Consider the following 10,436-nt stretch of genomic DNA (forward strand, 5'->3'; position numbering starts at 1 on the left):
AGTGCACCGCGTGAGGTGTACAGATGGCACTACCCACCTACACAGAGCTTGTTAGGAGAAAAGACAGACAGACAGAGAGAGCTAGAGAGAAACTACTGAGCAACAAAAAGACAGAAAGTCGACACAGTTACTTTACTAGCGATCTGCTGAGTTGTACAAATCGTTGGTGTTATCCTAGATTTTGATAACAAGCCACTCTTCGACCTACGTCACACGTTGCGATATTATTGAATGAAGTGTCAAGTGTCTATATTGAGATTAGATTACATTCAATGTTTATGAAACAACTACTTCTATCTTTATTTGTCAGGACATTGCAAAACATTCCCGCATACTTATGAATAACTACGTACATGATAAGGCAAAGGAAGATACATTTTGTAATATATTTTTCCCTATATTTCCTGGTCAGTGATGTCAATAATTGAATGAGAGCAATAAATGGAAGTAAAAAAAAAAGTAGAAAATACGATAAACTTTTTTCGGCGCAGTCGAGTTTTCTGTACTGTGTATAATGCTGTATGAAGCTCTCAGCCACGGCACATGAAACTCTCAGTTGCGGCTCATGCAGCTTTCATCCACGGCCCGGTGGTGGCCTATGTTGTTGGCCCATATAGCAGTGCCAGACACACGATCATGGCGAACTATAACTTCAAGTAAAATAAAAACTACCAAGGTTAGATGGTTGCAATTTGGTATGTTTGATGATTGGAGGGTGGATGATCGACATAACAATTTGCAGCCCTCTATCCTCAGAAGTTTTCAAGATCTGAGGTCACTATACTCTGTTTTTTCCATCTGTCCATCCGCCTGTGGTGTTTTTGTATGGTAACACTGCGTCCCGGGCTTTAGATAGTTACGCTATGTGTAAGTTTTAGGTAAATAAAAGGATATCTGGGTGTACATTTGCAATTGAAAAGTGTTTTAATAATTTACTGTATTCGAATTACACCGTTAATATTCAAAATAGGACATTATTATAATTGTTGAACGTAAGCTGAATGTAACTATCTAGAGCCCGGGACGCAGTGTTACCATACGCAAACACCACTGGCGGGAGGACAGATGGAAAAAAACAGAGTATAGTTTTCTTTTACGGGAAACTAAAAAGGAGAAAATAGTTACGGAACTAGTCGCGTACTAAAATCGCAAAGCCGCTCGTTTCTAGGTATGCAGACATAATTGCTGACATCTTATGCTTTCATATCAACTCTCAAGAAGGGTCAATATTTAGGCTACCTTCATTTATTGACTTTACTGTTACGCTGATGAAGTGTCAGACATTCGCGATTAGTCCATATCAAAAATAGATACACAAAATAACTAGGATGTCACCGACCCTGATCTGGGCAACTCTGCCTAGGTCTTTCCAAGAAGAAGAATAAGGAGGAGAAGAAGAGGAGGAGGAGGAGGAAATGGGAGAAAGCGATTAGCCCGTATCAAAAATAAATAAACAAAATAAATAGCATAAAAAAAATTCCTTTCAAAAACACGATGTCAACGACCCTGATCTGGGCAATTCTGTTTTCTATGTCTCTTCAAGAAGAAGAAGAAGAAGAGGAGGAGGAAATGGAAGAAGAAGAAGAAGAGGAGGAGGAAATGGAAGAAGAAGAAAAAGAGGAAGAGTAGTTGGAGGAGGAAATGGAAGAAGAAGAAAAGAAGAAGAAGAGGAAGAGTAGTTGGAGGAGGAAATGGAAGAAGAAGAAAAAGAAGAAGAAGAGGAAGAGTAGTTGGAGGAGGAAATGGAAGAAGAAGAAAAAGAAGAAGAAGAAGAAGAGGAGGAGGAAATGGAAGAAGAAGAAAAAGAAGAAGAAGAAGAAGAGGAGGAGGAAATGGAAGAAGGAGAATAAGAAGAGGAGGAGGAGGAGGAGGAAAAGAAGAAGAGGAGGAGGAGGAAAAGAAGAAGAAGAAGAGGAGGAGGAGGAAGAAGAAGAAGAAGAGGAGGAGGAGGAAAAGAAGAAGAAGAAGGGGAGGAGGAGGAAAAGAAGAAGAAGAGGAGGAGGAGGAGAAGAAGAAGAAGAGGAGGAGGAGGAAAAGAAGAAGAAGAAGAGGAGGAGGAGGAAAAGAAGAAGAAGAAGAGGAGGAGGAGGAAAAGAAGAAGAAGAAGAAGAGGAGGAGGAAAAGAAGAAGAGGAGGAGGAGGAAAAGAAGAAGAAGAGAGGAGTAGGAGGAAGGAAGAAGAAGAGAGAGGAGGAGAAGAAGAAGAAGAGAAAGGAGGAGAAGAAGAAGAAGAGAAGAGGAGGAGGAGGAAGAAGAAGAGAGAGGAGGAGGAGGAGAAGAAGAAGAGAGGAGGAGGAGAAGAAGAAGAAGAAGGGAGAGGAGAAGAAGAAGAAGAAGGAGGAGGAGGAGGAAGAAGAAGAAGAGGAGGAGGAGGAAAAGAAGAAGAAGAAGGGGAGGAGGAGGAAAAGAAGAAGAAGAAGGGGAGGAGGAGGAAAAGAAGAAGAAGAAGAGGAGGGGAGGAGGAAAAGAAGAAGAAGAAGGAGGAGGAAAAGAAGAAGAAGAAGAGGAGGAGGAGGAAAAGAAAAGAAGAAGAGGAGAGGAGAAGAAGAAGAAGAAGAGGAGGAGGAAGAGAAGAAGAAGAAGAGGAGGAGGAGGAAAAGAAGAAGAAGAAGGAGGAGGAGGAGGAAAAGAAGAAGAAGAAGAAGAAGAAGAGGAGGAGGAGGAAAAGAAGAAGAGAATAAGAGGAGGAAGAGAAAATAAGAGAAGAAGGAGAAGGAGAGAAAAGAAGAAGAGGAGAGGAGGAGGAGGAAAAGAAGAGAGAGAGGGAGGAGAGAAGAAGAAGAAGAAGAGGAGGAAAAGGAGAAAAGAAGAAGAGGAGAGGAGGAAGAAAGAAGAAGGGGAGGAGGAGTGAGGAGGAAGAATAGGGGAGGAGGAAAGAAGAAGAGGAAGAGAGGAGAGAAAAGAGAAGAGAGGAGGAGGAAAAGAAGAGAGCAGAGGAGGAGGAAGGAAGAAGAGAAGAGAGGAAGAAGAAGAGGAGAGGAGGAGGAAGAAGAAGAGAAGAAGAGAGAGAGGAAAAGAAGAAAAAGAAGAGGGGAGGGAGGAAGAGAAGAAGAAGAGGAGGAGAGAGAGAAGAATAAGAAGAAGAGAGGAGGATGAGAAGAAGAGAGGAGGAGGAGGAGGAAGAAGAAGAGAGGAGGAGGAGGAGAGGAAGAGGAGAAAAGAGGAGGAAGGAAGAAGAGGAGGAGGAGGAAAAGAAGAAGAAGAAGAGGAGGAGGAGGAAAAGAAGAAGAAGAAGGAGGAGGAGGAGATAAGAGGAAGAAGAAGGAAGAAGAAGGGAGGGGGGAGGAGGAAAAAAGAAAAGAAGAAGAGGGGAGGAGGTAGGAAGAAAATAAGAGGAGGACGGAGGAAGAAGGAAGAGGAGGAGGAAAGGAAGAAGAAGAAGAAGGAGAGGAGGAAGAAAAGAAGAAGAAGAAAGGAGAGAGGAAAAGAAGAAGAAGAAGAAGAAGAGGAGGAGAGGAAAAGAAGAAGAAGAAGAGGAAAGAGGAGGAAGAGAAGAGAGAAAAAGAAGGAAGAGGAGAAAAGAGAAGAAGAAGGAGAAGAAGAGAGAGGAGAGGAGGAATAAGAGGAGGTGGCAAGAGAAGAGAGAGGAGGAGAAGAGAAGAAGAAGAAGAGGAGAAGAGGAGAAGAAGGAGAAGAGAGAGGAGGAAAAGAAGAAGAAGAAGGACGAGAGGAAAAGAAGAAGAAAAGAGAGGAGGAGGGGAAAAAGACGAAGAAGAGTAGGAGGGGAGAAGAGAAGAAGAAGAGGAGGAAAAGGAGGAAAAGAAGAAGAGAGGGGAGAAAAGAGGAAAAGAAGAGAAGAGGAGGAGGAGAAGAAAGAAGAAGAAGGAAGAGGAGGAGGAGGAAGAAGAGGAGAGGAGAAAAGAGAAGAAGAGGGGAGAGGAGAAGAAGAAGAAAAGAATAAGAAGAAGAAGAAGAAGAGTGAAGAGGAGAAGAAGAAGAAGAGGAGGAGGAGAAGAAGAAGAGGAGGAGGAGGAGGAAAAGAAGAAGAAGAGGGAGGAGGAAGAGAAGAAGGGGAGGAGGAGAAAAGAAGAAGCAGGGAGAGGAGGAAGATAAGGAAGAAGAAGGGAAGAAGAGAAGAGGAGAAGAAGAAGAAGAAGAGAAGAGAAGAGAGGAGGAGAAAAAGAAGAAGAAGAGAGAGGAGAAAAGAAGAGGAAGAAGGAAGAGAGGAGAAGAGGAAGGGGAGAGGAGAAGGAGAAGGAGAAGAGAGAAGAGAGGAGGAGGAGAAGAAGAGAAGAGGAGAGGAAGAAGAGGAAGAAGAAGAGAGAGGAAAAGAGAGGAAAAGAAGAAGAGAGGAGGAGGAGAAAAGAAGAAGAGAGGAGGAGGAGAGGAGGAGGAGGAGAGGAAGAAGAAGAAGAAGAGAAGGAAGGAAAGGGAGAGGAAAAGGGGAGAAGAAGAAGAAGAGGAAGAGGGGAGGAGAAGAAAGAAGAAGAGAAGGGGAGGAGGAGGAAAAGAAGAAGAGAAGGGAGGAGGAGAAGAGAAGAAGGGGAAGAAGAGGAGGAGGAGAAGGAAGAAGAGAAGAAGGAGGAGAGGAGAAAAGAAGAGAAGAATGAGGGGAGGAGGAGGAAAAGAAGGAGAAGAAGGAGGAGAGGAGAGAAGAAGAAGGAGAGGAGAAAGAGAGAGAAGAAGAGGAGGAGGTAGGAAAAGAAGAAGAAGAAGAGGAGGAGAGGAGAAGAAGAAGAGGATGGAGGAGGAAGAAAAGAAGAAGAAGGAAGGAGGAGGAGAGAAAAGAAGAAGAAGAAAGGGAGGAGAGAAAAGAAGAGAGGGAAGGGGAAGAAGAAGAAGAAGAAGGAGGAGAAGAAGAAGAAGAGAGGAGGAGGAAAAGAGGAAGAAGAAGAAGAAGAAGAAGAAGAAGAGAAGGAGAAGAAGAAGAAGAAGAAGAGAAGAAGAAGAAGAAGAAGAGGAGGAGGAGGAAAAGAAGAAGAAGAAGAAGAAGAAGAAGAAGAGGAGGAGGAGGAAAAGAAGAAGAAGAAGAGGAGGATGAGGAAAAGAAGAGGAGGAGGAGGAAAAGAAGAAGAAGAGGAGGAGGAGGAAAAGAAGAAGAAGAAGAGGAGGAGGAGGAGGAGGAAATGGAGGGAGAAGAAGAACAGTAATAACGTGACTCATGAAACAGCAACAAGCTCCATCGCCTCGCAACCATGAAGGGCAAAACCTGGCAATTCGATGCCGAAGCACCAAATATTCCACTTCCTTATCAATAGGGCGGTTTATTTGGGCACATTCGGTGCATGTGTTAGCCGTGAAGGGGTCTATAGAGATTACAAGGCGAGACAACCGTCGGCTTTTTAAACAGGAATGAGCTTACACCACTGACTGAATAGCGTCCCTTGTGCATAATCCATACACATAAAGACATATACACGTATATAAACATAGCTGTGTATCCATGTATACATATACACTCACATATAGGACGTTGAGTCGAAAGATCTTGCAGCTACTCCATTGTTTCACTTTCCTTCGTGGCTTATACCTTTATTTATGCATTTATCACGCTCCAAACTTCCGGGATTCAGTTATATATACATACGTACAACTCACACACACACACACACACACATATATAATATATATATATATATATATATATATATATATATATATATATATATATATATATATATTATATATATATACTCTTATAGAGTTAGGATGCCTATCCATGCTACGAGTATTTTCTACGTCATGCAAATATATACACACACTTCTATATATATATATATATATATATATATATATATATATATATATATATATATATATATATGTGTGTGTGTGTGTGTGTGTGTGTGTGTGGTGTGTGTGTGTGCATAAAAAAATCACAGTAGATGCACGTGACTTCATTAAATAAGCGAATACCAAAGGAAATGATAGGCAGAAACTCAAGCGCTTTCGTCTTTCCCAGACATGTCAAGGAACGTAATGAAATACAGTTGGAAACAGACTTATCAGGTAAACAAAAAGATCAAGAATACCAGTTAGTTAATTGTCAAAAGGGTAAAAAATCAAAGAGATAATCCAGGATTATCGGATACCAACGCCTGGTAAGTTTCTTTCCAACTGTATTTCATTCGTTCCTTGACAATGTCTTAGTAAAGATGAAAGCGCTTGGATTTCTGCCTATCTTTTTCCTGTGGTATTAGCTCATATATATATATATATATATATATATATATATATATATATATATATATATATATATATATATATATATGTCGTATTGAGCCGTTTCCCCTTACAAGCGATGGCTCCAGAGAAAAAAAAACCACTGGCCACTGTTACATTCCTGTTCTTATGTTAAACATGTGTTGGTGTGACACAGGTGTTAATCACTTCAGTACAGTACACCTGAATTATCCTACAACGTGTTAGCGCCGCTGGTGTAGTGGTATCATGCAAGATTCCCATTCTTGCGACCCGGGTTCGATTCCCGGGCGGCGCACTGTTTAACCACTGAAAGCGGGATGAGGCCAGGTGCATGAAACTTCCACAATGTTTTCTCTTTCATACTCAGAGAGCTTATTTAGCACGGTATCCTAACCTGCTATCATTTTAATCCCTTGAATTTATACATTTTTTTTCCTTTTGCCCTAAATCATCTTTTTTATTTTTTACTATTGTTTAACTCCACATTTCTCAAATTGTCAATTCCATCATCCTAGAAGCTTCAAGTTTTCAGTTTTTTTTTTCTCATTTGCATTCATCACCTGCATTTCATTTCTATAGAGGAGAGTTGGCTCAACCATCCCTTCCTACTCTCTAACTTGGCTGTCAATGAAACTCTAAGTCCCTTACTAAATCTTAGCACTACTTTTCTTACTTCACCTTTTTTGTCGCTCAATTCTACCTTTCTTCCATTATCTGTCATACTATTCACTCTTAAGTAAATCATCAGGTTCTAGTCTTTCGCATTATTAAAATTCATTGCTCTATCTTCCTGTTTCTTCATAGCTAAACTTCTGAATACTAATCTCCTCCCTCACTTTCAACAAATACTTCCAAATTCTTGCCATGCAATTTCTCTTCACTGTTCCCAGTCAGTGCAGTTTCGTCTGCATACATTAGCTGTTTTCTAGCCTCCAACTTTGCCCTTACAACCACTCGACTTTTTTGGACTTACCACTTCACAACTTCCAAACGATATTAAACAGCCTTGAAGACGTAATACACCCTTCTGTGAGTTCAGCTTTTAGCCCAAAGTATTAACTGTCCAGTTGTCATGCTTTATATATGACAAATTTTTAACCAATTTGTATTTTTCATAACTGACAAACCTGAGGTCTTAACATTAGGATAAAAATACTCAGCGCCAGCTGGAAACCGGTAAAGTATAAAACAATTGTGTACGCAAGGGACTATTGGCATCTGTCCTTGGTCACGAGACATGTGGAGCCACCCACATACCGCTCTTTTAACTCGTGACCAGTGTTGCCGAAGTGCGGAATTTTCGTCTGCGATGCGGAATAAAAAGTCTACGGGGCAGCTATCCAAGTGTGTTTGCCGATGCGGATTCCACATCTGCATTTTCAGCAGCAATTTCTTCATGGCACATTCATGTAAATTTATCATATGCAAATTGCAATATTTTTGTACTTTTCAACAATTTCTTGTTCAAATACCATATTATAAAAGATAAGACTCTTATCAGGATATGACAGTGGTACATAAATCTGTTAATATATTATAAAATTATTTCCTATATGATTTGATTTAATGAGTTATATACTGATACATAAATGCTGTTATGCTTATTACAAAGTTATCTGTAAATATATCTGGGACAAATAAGAAAGGAAAAAATAATACATCTCATATGTATGTATGTATATATAGTATATATATATATATATATATACATGTATGTATGTATGTATATATATACATATATAGTATATGTATATGTATGTATGTATATATATACAGTGCGTATATATATATGTATGTATAATGATATATATATATATATCTATATATATATATATATAGTATGTATGTTATATAGAATACTATATTTGATATATAGTGTGTATATGTATTTGTATATATGATATATGCATATATATAGTATGTGTATATATATACATATACGTACATATATGTGTATATGTGTATATATATTTTATATTATATGTACCTGTGTAATATATACATATATATATGTATATGTATATATAGTGTATGATATACTATATATATTTTATATATATATATATATGTATATATATATAGCATGTATGAATATATATATATGATATATATATAATATATATTATATATATATATATATATATATATAAGCATTGTATGGAATATATATATATATATATATATATATATATATCGATATATATATATATATATATTGTTACCAAGTTACAAGTATCTGGTTAACTACATTTACCATTCATTTAATTAATGTTACCGGGCCCCAAAAGCCAGACTACCTGAACAATCATAAAAACTACTAACGACTGAATACTCTAAAGGCAACAGTGATTCTTACAAAAACTTACCAGTATTGCAGAAAATCAGACTAAGTTCATCAAAACAGGTGTGCGGTAATCTTGTAAGTAATTTAATTAATCAAAGGGCATCACTCCTTCAACAACTTTAAAAGTCTAAGTATTTCCCTGATTTCAGAAGTCTAAGTACTTCCCTGGTTCTAAGTCACTTCAAGTAAATTGAAGGAAAGCAAATCAATTACCACTCTATGTTTCTACCTAACATAAATATAATCAAATGCAAATATACTGGTATAAAAATAAAAACACTTATAAAAATTTTAAATACAAAAATTTATTATCAAATTCAAAATTTATAAGTGAAATTCACAATATCAGGGAAAATTACTGTTACTTGAAAACAAAGTAAAGTTAATTAATTCTTGAATCAAATTAAGTAAAATTAAATCAAAATTAATTTATCATAAAATTCAAGAAAATTAATTCAATTGAAATTCAAAAGTGTTAGGCAATAATTGAAAATTTGAAATTAATTCACAAGTGCTAAACAACAACAAAACTTGAAAAGAATTCTAATTAAATGCAAATTAATTCACAAATGTTAAATTTAATTAAATATGTAATGATTAAGCAATGAAAATAACTAAGTCAATTAAATTGTGAATGCAAATGAAAATATAAAATAAAAAGGCACACTTCAATAAGAAAATTAACAAGTGCACAAACAGTGGAACAAACACAAACACAAAAATATTTAATGTGTAAAAGTGTAAATCTTTTTCACTCAAAACATTATAACCATCAGTTTTTACCAAACCTTCATAACCACCTGTTATTAGTTAACCAAAACATCATAACCATTAAATATTAGTTAACCACTGTTCCCATTAACTTTTAGTTATTAGTTGTTACCTAACTGTTATTAGTTGCAACTAATAAAAATATAACACTTTACCTTTTTGGTATAGCAACTTCTTTCTTTCTTCGCTGCAGGCTTGAATCACACTTTCACAAAAACCAGGCGCCGTTACGAAACAATGTTTGTTCAGATTCCACAAAAGACACTATTTAACACTAAATAAACTCTAAGAAATATCAAATATGAAATTCTAAGTTACGAGTGACCAATTTACATTACGTTACTTTAAGATCAAAAGTGCTATGCAATGGAGAGAGAGAGAGAGAGAGAGAGAGAGAGAGAGAGAGAGAGAGAGAGATATGTTAATGCCTCGAGGTTCTAAAGATGTAATGAAATCTCTTCCTTTACGGAAAGCTGGACAGGGCAGATGACAAAAAACGTATTTGGCACGAATGCTTCCAGAATGTTCGAAATCTGACGCAATCTTCAAAAAGAAATGTGCAATCTCCATGTGGGACTCGGCAAAGACATATGCGTACGAGTCCAGTCTGTTAAAAAAAAAAAAAAAACATACTCGACTGAAACGGAGGTTGAGCGATAATTAAGATTGACATGTTTTGATAACATCGCGAAGACTCGATTCGATCGCTATCAAATGTGTTGACAGATTTAAGAAAGCAAACGGATCTCGCAGACCCTCTAATCTTATAGTGTTGACATAAAAGGAGAAACAATCATAGTTTCGAATGGACAAAGAAAATCTCTCTTTTTACATTCTACATTATAATATATATTCTTTTATAATATGTAATGCGAAATCTGAACACACATTTAAAGCATCCTATTCTAAGCTATCTAGGAATCTGAAAAAATGTTACACAATTCTACATGACATTTCAAAGAGGGGAAACATACATTTCGAAAGTAGCAATATATAATAATATATATATATATATATATATATATCATATATATATATATATATGTATATATATATATATTAGTAATGTACTTTAAGTATAACAAAATTTATGTAAATCGTTCAAATCCCTATATGCGGAGTTCATGATCATCATATCCTACGAATAGGTGCAGTAAACAAGTGATCAATTACCTCCA

The 10,436-nt window shown here is 37.0% G+C and overlaps 1 non-coding gene across 1 annotated transcript; it reads left to right on the forward strand.

Annotated features, from left to right (window-relative positions):
* The first annotated feature begins 6,367 nt into the window (after nt 1-6,367).
* On the forward strand, nt 6,368-6,438 carry Trnag-ccc (transfer RNA glycine (anticodon CCC)). Its single transcript has one exon. It is a non-coding gene; the product is annotated as a tRNA-Gly (tRNA).
* The last annotated feature ends 3,998 nt before the right edge of the window (nt 6,439-10,436 follow it).

This window comes from Macrobrachium nipponense, chromosome 27, assembly GCF_015104395.2.
Source record: "Macrobrachium nipponense isolate FS-2020 chromosome 27, ASM1510439v2, whole genome shotgun sequence".
Classification (NCBI taxonomy): Eukaryota; Metazoa; Arthropoda; class Malacostraca; order Decapoda; family Palaemonidae; genus Macrobrachium; species Macrobrachium nipponense.